We start from the raw sequence: 9,862 nt of genomic DNA on the forward strand, positions 1-9,862 counted from the left end.
AGTCACCGTTAATGCCGAATTACCGAAGCCCAGCCGCGATGAGCATGCAACGCGCGGCCGGCGAGCCGAGGAATCGCGCGATCACGACGTGTGATTATTTCCGCACAAGCGCGCGTGATTAATGACAATCGCGCGATCGATAGCGAGATGTTTTCGGATACCTGAGATATTCCAACAATCTTATCCTAAAGAATCACCACATTCGGTGATGATCATTTTAAAGAATCGAATGTTCGGATTATGTCTGTCTTGCGTAAATCCAACTATCGGTGTGTCCCAAGGAAATTGGTAATTTAAGGGAAGAGAGATTGTTCGTTGCTTTCCTGTAGAATTAATAAACATTCTCTGTACGATATTTTAATTCTCAAGATGAGACGCATTTCCGCGTTGCACACTTGGGCGATTGCGAAGTGAGGAGGCACGTTGTAATTTCACGCGGAATGAAAATTCCTATGAGTTTGCCGTCCAATTCACGCGCCTCTCGCGCGCGATACGGGCTTTTGATGTAATCAAGTTGGCTAGGCGCGATCTTTTCAAAGCCGAGCATAGCATCCGGCGAATTACCGTCGAGCTGATATGACCGCGCGCTTTACCGGTCTGATTTACGACTGAATGTAATCCCAAGCAACCACGTATGAGCTGCGTCATTAAACTTGAACGGGAATCGAAGGAGAGCTTCGCGGTTCCGCCATCCCCGTTATTGGTTACTTCGCGCACTTGTATATCCTACTTTCCACGCAAAAAGAAAAATTATGCTACCGGCTCGCGAGCGCGAAGCCTCCGAACGAAAACAACGGCGACTTTGATTCAATTGCCGACGCGACGCGAGCGTTACTTCTTGAAATAAGCCGGTCGATACTCGCAGACAGTTATTACCAAATTCCGCTTGGTATATGACATAACTTGATACGAAATTTCACATTTAGAATACGAAGAAATCAAATCATCGCTCTAATTTCAGTGAACTCGCGCGCTGTCACCTCGCAGACGAAGACAAAAAAAGGCAGATAAAAAGAGGAAAAGGAACGCGCAAATAGATATAAATATTTCACTGCGTCGAATTCAAACTTTAGAAAAGAAAGCAATTAGAGACAAACTAGGAGCTGTCGATTGCCAAAGCTCCGTTCGAGTTGCGAATTCTTCAAAGGCGAAGTGAAAAAGTTAATGCGATAGCACCATTAATTACGAAACTGAAGATAGAAATTAGGTTTTCGCTACTGTCCACGGTAACCGATTGCAAGATAGTTTTTACGTGCTCCGCCGAAACCGGCGAAATTACATTTAACAATTCTGGAACGTACCGTAGCAGTCAATTAAAATTAAAATTTCCTGCATATGTATGAGATTCGCGGCGAATTTGAACTTTATAAAAAGAAAACTATTAGAGAGCTATTACGAATGGGGAGCTGTCAAAGCTTTGCTCGAAGCGCGACGTTAAAGACGAAGTCAGAAAACGATAACGCCGTTAATTGTTCTCTAAATTTCTCGGGATGAAAAGTGGTGAAAAGTATTTTTACTCAAGGCGATAATGAAAATACTGCCACTCGAAATCGCAAGAGTGAATGTTTCATTCAAGATTAGAGCGAATGGTGATGACTCCATATGTTTCAATCGATTGAATATATTTCTCTGGCGGTGGAATGCATCAGATTCACTTTTCGATTTCAAGTGAAAATATTTACTCAACGATTTAGCGTGGAAAATACACTATAGGAATGAAAAACAGCTCGAATTCGAGTGACTTGATTATACTCCGTTATTCGAGTGAAATCTTAACCTCTTAGCTACGGCAGGACTTTCCGCGAAGCTGTATCTCTGTACGGCAAAGTTCAACGCGGACTGCGCGAAAACAATGCAACACTGCGACTTATGTCTAGTAATGCTTTTCAGTATGCAAGTATATTAGAATACATTATAATAGTTTTTATATTAGAGTACATTAGAGTACATTAGAGTACATTATAATAGTTTTAGATGAATAAATTATAATTTATTAAAAATAAGAATGAGCCACTATAGTGGCGTACCGTCCAGAAAGATGATATACTCAAAAGTTACTATAGTGGCGTACAGTATCTAAGAGGTTAAGAAGTATAGAGTTTACAACGAAACTGAAGATAGCAATTAAGTTTTCACTGTTGTCCACAATAACGATTGCAAGGTAGTTTTTACATGCCTTGCCTGCGAAATTACATTTAATTACTCTAGAACGCATCGCAACAGTTAATTAGAATTGAAAATTCCAGCATACGTTAATGTCGAGGCTGCAATAGTTTCCGACGTTACAAACGATTCAAGTCGACCGTTGCTACCGCGGTAGAATCCGCGCGCTCCGACGCATAATTAATTATGCGTACGCTGCGTATCGATCAATCGTCCGTCATTCGTTTTCGCACGATGCGGCCTGATCGTCGTCGCTTGGCTGATTCTGTGCTATTCATCTTTCAGGCCTGTACTTATCCGCCGTAACTTCATCAGCTGATATCAGTTTTAAAATTCTACAAGAAATTAACGAACTGCGTTTTGTTTCCTTCTATTCTGTGCTTAAATTCTTTACTAAATAATTTGTTTATTTAGTTAAACGGGAATGTGTCCTATTGATGCAAGAAGAAAATCTAAAGACTACATAATGTATAAAAAAAGAGAAAGTAAAGGAAAAACTAGAATTTAATACATAAATACATATATAAAATATGTAAAAGAGCAATAAGATGAAAAAGAAGAAATTATAATTTATAGAAAACAGAAACTTAATCTAAAAGAATTGATTAAGGGATTTGTTAATTACAGCTTTAAATATATCTAAAGACAGATAGAAATTGACGGTATCATAATAATTCGCTAATATATATAAACGATTTAATGATTTGTATTTGTCATGCTATGCTATTCTAGAAAAAAGTTACAAGTTCTTTCAAAGATCTCATCAGGAATATTAAATGATATAAGTTTGAAAAAAATCAGAGCAACTTGCATGAAAACTTTCAGGAGTTTAAAAGAAATTATTTAGAGTTCTTCTAAATCTCTAAGGCGCCCCTAAAACCTAGTTCCGTAAGAAAAAAAATAAAGTAATAAAATAGAATAAATCTAGAAGTGATTAAGTATGAGCTTGTAATTATGATAGGTAATCATTGGTTTACCTTAGTGGAGATTGATCCTTCTAAAGAAACGATGTTAAGCACACTTTAGAAGGATGAAATGACTACTTCTGAAAAGAAGACTAAATGACAAAACCACATTCTGAGCGCGAAACAATGCACAATGTAAAGTTTCAAAGGTTACGAGCACTTCTAAGATAATTACGGTATCGTAATATAAAGCCAAGTATTTTTGTAAGCTATAGTCAAAATATCTTGACGTATTCTCGCGTTCTTTCAGGAGAAGGTTGGTATCCCCTGGAATTCGCAAGGATCAGAAACTTCGAGTGGTCGAGCTACGGTCGTCAGTGCTGGAAGACGCCGCTGGCTGGATAAGAAGCTGGCGTAATCCGTGAAAGACCGCACGCGCTTACATACGACGTTAAGCTTGGCTTCGGAACGGAGGAACGAACGTACGTATCGCACAGTCTTGCAATTACACGTTGACGCAATCCCTCGCACTCGGCGAGGGCACATTGCAGGTATTCGCTTTCTCTCATCCTCCGAACGATCGGTCGGAACGCTGGATTTATCGGGACATCGGGGACGGGGAAGGACCTTGAGGATCCTTCCTCCGTGACCGCTCTTTCTCCTCCCGTCCTCTTTCTCTTCGTTTTCCTTCGCCTTCCTCGGCTTTTCATCCGTCACGCGTCATTTGACGCGGTGGCACGCACCGACGATGCACATACCTACCCCGCACCACCAGCACTACCGCGCGTTACGTAACAGGATTAACAATGAAATTCCCGGTTTTCACAGTGTGGCGAAGCGCGGCGAATCGCCGTGACGCGTGGAAGGTACGCAACCCCGCTCGCTTCTTGCGGCCGCGCGACTCGCAATACTCCTCGTCGAAAAAAAAAGGGACAGAAGAAGGAGTACAACACGCTGCAAAACCGCACCGGCACTTCCGGCGATAGCCGGCGCGTTTTACGTCTTGTTCGTAGCATGTTCGCTTTTCTGACGGAAAAGAAGAAAAAAGAGACAGAAGGAGACCGGTATTCCTTTGACGAGTAATATTGGAGATGATCAAGTGCTTCGTACGATCGGAGATTCAAATTCCGCAGACGATTTCGTTCGCAAGTGAACGAGAAAATCACATGCATTTTGACCTTGTCCCGATATGCTACATCGTTTTTGGAGTCTCGAGATTTCCTTGCCAAATTTTTTCGAAATCAACGACGATTAAGATCACGACATCTTTGTGTTCAATATGTCGCATGTCTGAGGAAAATCGCGAAACAGAATTGTATTACGATAAAATTCGGTTGTTGACAGGATTTATTTTCACACTATTGTCGAGACTTTTCAATTAGTTTTGCCTTTTCTTATGGAGCATAGTCTCAGATCGCATATCGTGGAATTTTGATCCGCGATTCTTCTCAGATGTGTAGCATATCAGGTACGAGAATTTCGCGACTTCAATCGTCGCCGATTAGAATTTGAGAGAAAGAAACTTTTCTTTTAGAAAGAAAAATTAAAACTCCAAAAACGCTGAAACTTACGGCAGCAAGGTCGAAATGCATGTAACTTTCTCGTTCACCCACGAACGAAATCGTTTGCGGAGTTTAACTCTCCGATCTCACGAGGATTCAATCGTCTTCAAAATTACTCCTCAGAGGGAAAGCTGCTCTCTTCCTCTCTCTTCTTTTCTTTTTTAAATTTTTTAAATCTTTTCTTTGTTAAATGTAACCGCTAAGTTTTATTCGTCTCGTATAAGGGTATACATATAATAGTTATTTCAGCCTAGGGATTAGACAATCGCAATTTAGTTGAATATGTGGTTGGAATATGGACGAATGTATAAACTTCGAGCTGAGTTTTCAGATTATCTTTGCACATATCTAAATAAAATTCCTTGAAATGATCTTTCTTTTATATCTATTTTCGTGTTCGCTTTCTTTGCGAACTCGTACATTTTTAATCACGATAGCCTGAAATAATTCTTCGCGGAGGTAGCTGAAAATAAATATTCTTGACGAAAATAAATCACAATGAAATAACAATGTAAATTGATCAATGAGAAAAGTATCGCGACTGCGATCTTGATTAACTTCTAAGAAGAAGTACTTTGCTTGAAATAAAAAGATTGCTTCTTTAAAATTGCTCGTCTCGCTTTTCAATAAATATATTCAGACACGTATAATGTATATAATATGTATATAATATATATAGACACGCTGGTTTAATGTTCCTAATTGTGCTAATTTGAGATATTTCTAAAATTGTCACTCGATTCAACCGGCGTTTCTTAAAATTTAATTGTCTCAAGTATTGTGTTTTTAACCTCCCTCCCTTGTTTCAGGACGAATTGTCCTGTTAGGGACGTGCAAGGGTGAGCCGGGAACATCGCGGAACACTGGCGTTCGGCTTCGGTTCATCGCGAGCAGGGCAGGCAGCACACGTAATAGGCACGCCGAGCGTATACCGGATGGGTCGCAACGTGTTCCAAGTATTACAAGAGCGATCTCCTGCGTGTCGGGACTGTCGATGGGCAAGAGACCGCGCGGGACACTCGTCCTCGTCTCCCCGCGTTACCCGAACATCTCACCGGTTCGCGTGTGCCACCTCCGCAGGAACGTCGTCGGTCTCAGGGTGTGGCGCCGGAACCCGGAGAACGACCTTAGGCGTGACCTCGCCTGGGACCGACGAAAGCTCGCCACCACTCGGTCTCACCGTTTCGGTAGCGGGACGAGTATGTTCGTCGCTCGGCGCGAAGCCCGCAAAGAAACGAGTTCGAGATCCTGCTTGTGATATTGTGGATGTGTGTATGTATATTATGTATATGTGTATACAAATATAAGATATAAAAAAAAATATATATATATATATATGTGTGTGTGTGTGTGTGTGTGTGTGTGTGTAAAATTATAAAATATAATTATTATAAATTTATATATGTGTGAAATATTTTATATCTTGTATATTATATTATATTTGCGTTATTTTTCTAGTAGGTATTTAGACAGTAAATTAGCATATCACGGATATAATTTCTAATATATCTAAGTATATCTAAGTTAAATCATTAATAAGTATATTTATATAAACGCTGTGTTTTTTAGCTATTTGTGCTCTTGCATCGACATTCTCAAGCTAGAGAACTAAACATTTAACGGAACTATTCGTTCAGCGCGATCGTAAAATTTCCCGTTGTGTTTTTTATGGATTTATTAATTATTGAATATAATGAGTGGCGGACTAATACTCCGGCACTCGCGCCTCGGGATATTTCGGTCGCGTAGGCCGGTTCTCTCACACGGTGGGTAGACGAGTTTACATCGATACACAGCCGGTGGTGTCCTATAAGTGTATCGTCGAGTACGTAACAGGAAGTAATGCCGCGTGAATATTAACGAGCGCGCAAGCATACAACGAAAATGGCTCATTCTTCGGCCGCGCCGCGAAACCTTTGCGCGCGCGCTGCGCTCTGCAGCACGTGAAGCGAAGGCGCGAGTGCGAGGCACGAGACATGTGCGCGTGCTGCACTCTCGCCGTCTCGCACTGCGTTAGCCGACCACTGCCACGTGGATCCGGAGATAATTGAAGAACGCTGACGTTACTGACAGTCTTCGCTCGTCCGATAGAAATATCTGAATGTTCGGACCACAATGTGGTAATTGGTTGTACAATTGACAATACTTGCGATAAATGTGCTTACGTAAGTGTGCATATCTATGACGCAATGTATTATATAATTTTTTTGTGAAATTGTTTTATATATATAAAGCTGTTGATAACGTGAGCAGTTTTCAATTATCCCTGGGACTGTATGCTTGACGCGTATTCGAACGCTCTTTTTCATTCTACGTTTCGTTTTTCTTACATGAACGTCTCGTACAAAACTGTTTAGTCAGAAAGGTGTATTTAGCATTCGAATGTGTGTCAAGAAAACTACTTCTAGATTCACACTTCCTTTTCTCTCTCTGATTATAATAAAAATTAAAAATATAAAATTAAAATGTTATGATGCATATATATAGCATTATAGCAGCATATTCTCTAGAGCAAATAAATAGATTATATTAACAAGAAACTTATAGTCCACGCACTTAAATTCCAGCAACAAAATTGTTACCTGAGAACAAATATTCATGTATACTATGTTATTTACAGAGCACACACATAGTTATTTTAAGAGCACACACATAGTTATTTTAAGAGCACACACATAGTTATTTTAAGAGCACACACATAGTTTATAAGACAAAATAATTGTATTTTTATACAAAACTTCTCTTTTCAATATGACAAGTACATTATAAGTTTTTATGAAATATCACAATATCTAAAGTTGCTTCAAAGTCTCAAAAGAAACTGCAAAACTGTAAGTGATACCGTTTGTGTGGTATGAGGTAGACTAGTCATCTAATGAAGCAACATAATGGAAATTGTCGTTTTAGATTCATATTGCAAAGTGCAATCGCTACAAAATGCTGTGGATTTACACTGATCTAGATGGTTTATTCCTTGCGTTTAAACCGATCTTGAAAAGGTGGTATATCCAGAATCCTAGCTGTGCCAAGGAGTACCAATACTGAAAATACGATATTATTGAATATATATAAATTTATAAAATAATTTCTCTATTTCAGTAAGATAATTTTGCTCTAGTAGACGTACCAGAGGAAATTGCATACATCACTGCTTGTCCTGTATGATTCTGATATTTCTTGGAATGATGATAAACATATAAGCCGGATCCGATTAGACCACAACCACTCACCATTCTGCACGCGAAACATTCGCGGTCTCTTTTAGTAATAATACTGTTCACCATTGAAATGTCTGACATATCTCGACGTTTGGTTTAGATACAACTCATACAAGTATATCCTGAGTGTACGCTCGCGAAAACGAATACTTCAGAGAGGTTAGAAAAGAAATAGTATTTTGCGTAAAGCGTCAAATGCTTCGATCACAAACCAGCTATCAAGAGCCATATAAATACTAATAAAATTGTCAACTTGGAATGGATGATATTTAAGAAAAGAATTGACGTCAAAATAATTAAAGTAATCGATAAAAATATCGATTTCTGGTAATAAATTGTATCCTAAAAATATCGAAAATAATCGTTTCTATCTTTTCATAACTATTTAACACTTAATAAATTACTGTTAAAAATTATATGACAGTACATATTTACAGATTTTCTATCGAAAAAAAGAATGTATGTGATATGAAAATTAAAGGTCCGTTTGATCCGTCGTTGAGTCGTACTACTACCTCGCAGTGATGAATTTTTGCAAGATGTTTGCCGTATCAGGAAGCTTCGTGCGCATGCGTAAGCTAATGTCATAGGTAGAAATCAACTGCGTTCAGAAATGTATCTAGGGTGTAGTAGTAGATGCTATAAGGGGCCCTTGTACTGTTCCCATATGTGATTATAAACAAGTGTCAACGTGTACTGAGTGAATAGTTTTAAAGATTGGTTAGTGCCACATGATAATAATGAAAAAGCTCTCTGGACGGTTTGTAATCTAGTTCTTGCTACGCTCCAATGTAATGCTTTTCGGACAGTAGATCACATGGTCCCTTTATTGAAACAAACTTGCTTTGATCCACAGGTAGTTAACGATCTAAAACTTATTATTATTCATATTACTTGCACTCTATTTCTATCAAAGCAATTTTCTTTCCTCTTGCTAATTCCTTCACATTTCCTTTCTCGCAGAGCCCTAACGATACCTTAGATTTGACGAAAGTATATACGTAAATGAAGACTCCGAGCGTTTGCTCTGTACGCATACGCGAGTCACATCTTGCAAAAATTCATCACTGTTACCTCGATTCCTAATTGAAGACAGTAGCGGCTCGTAGCGGAGACTTTGAAACTACGAGACAATAGCGGTTCACTACTGTCAGATAATGAATTTGGGTTGCTTTCCAACAAGAGACATAAGTCGACAAAAACATCATTCTATCTTTGTTCCATATTTAGTGAGTAACAAAGATAGGATGATACTTGTATCAACTTGTGTCTCTTGTTGGAAAGCAACCTCGGTAGCTTGCACTAGTGCACACTGAGTGCGCGCTAAGCTTGTTTACAGGCTGCGTTTCGAAATTCACTGCCAGTACTGAAATTCTATAATATACGTAACATAAACTATAGATTTTCAGTACTGGCAGTGCATTTCGGAACGCAGCCACAGTAGAGATCCTTGAGCAGAGGACTGGACATAACGGGGTTTTGCGTGATTGGTGCACGTGACTTCTGCTCACAAAATGGCAACGCCAACATAATTTCTTAAAGCTTAACGGCCATCACACACAAAATTAGGGCTATCGCACACAAATTGACATAACTGCATATGCACAGCATAAGACCGTATGTACCAATGAGCATCGAGTATTAAGTCGCCATATTGGTGTTCGATGCTTAATATTCGATGCTCATTGGTCCATACGATCTTATGCTATGCATATGCAGTTATGTCTATAGGTCTGTTCTTTGTAGCTGCACTGCTGAATTGGTGCAATATATTGAAGTGAGACAAATATATGTTTTCTCACTCTAACTTATTGCACTAGTTCAGTAGTGCAGCTATAAAGAACAGGCCTAATTTGTGTGCGATAGCCCTTACATAGATGCATATGCATAGCATAAGATCGTATGGACCAATGAGCATCGAATATTAAGCATCGAACACCAATATGGCGACTTAATACTCGATGCTCATTGGTACATACGGTCTTATGCTGTGCATATGCAGTTATGTCAATTT

The 9,862-nt window shown here is 39.3% G+C and overlaps 1 protein-coding gene and 1 long non-coding RNA gene across 4 annotated transcripts in view; both read left to right on the forward strand.

Annotated features, from left to right (window-relative positions):
* The window catches only part of LOC116849371, a 136,245-nt gene extending 128,829 nt beyond the window's left edge, over positions 1 to 7,416 (forward strand). For both annotated transcript variants that reach the window (XR_004379120.1, XR_004379118.1), the window contains exons 5-6: positions 3,379 to 3,550; positions 5,440 to 7,416. This is a non-coding gene — a long non-coding RNA (uncharacterized LOC116849371). The remainder of the gene's footprint in view (positions 1 to 3,378; positions 3,551 to 5,439) is intronic.
* Positions 7,417 to 8,500: 1,084 nt separating this feature from the next.
* The window catches only part of LOC116849368, a 5,501-nt gene continuing 4,139 nt past the window's right edge, over positions 8,501 to 9,862 (forward strand). Inside the window, exon 1 of one of the 2 annotated variants that reach the window (XM_032826469.1) lies at positions 8,501 to 8,608. The gene's annotated coding sequence lies outside the window, so the exon portion shown is untranslated. Of the gene's footprint in view, positions 8,705 to 9,862 lie in introns of both variants that reach the window. The other variant, XM_032826468.1, reaches the window with a different exon arrangement.

This window comes from Odontomachus brunneus, unplaced genomic scaffold (assembly GCF_010583005.1).
Source record: "Odontomachus brunneus isolate Ranch 3 - 2012 unplaced genomic scaffold, Obru_v1 Obru_scaffold_113, whole genome shotgun sequence".
NCBI classification, from domain to species: domain Eukaryota; kingdom Metazoa; phylum Arthropoda; class Insecta; order Hymenoptera; family Formicidae; genus Odontomachus; species Odontomachus brunneus.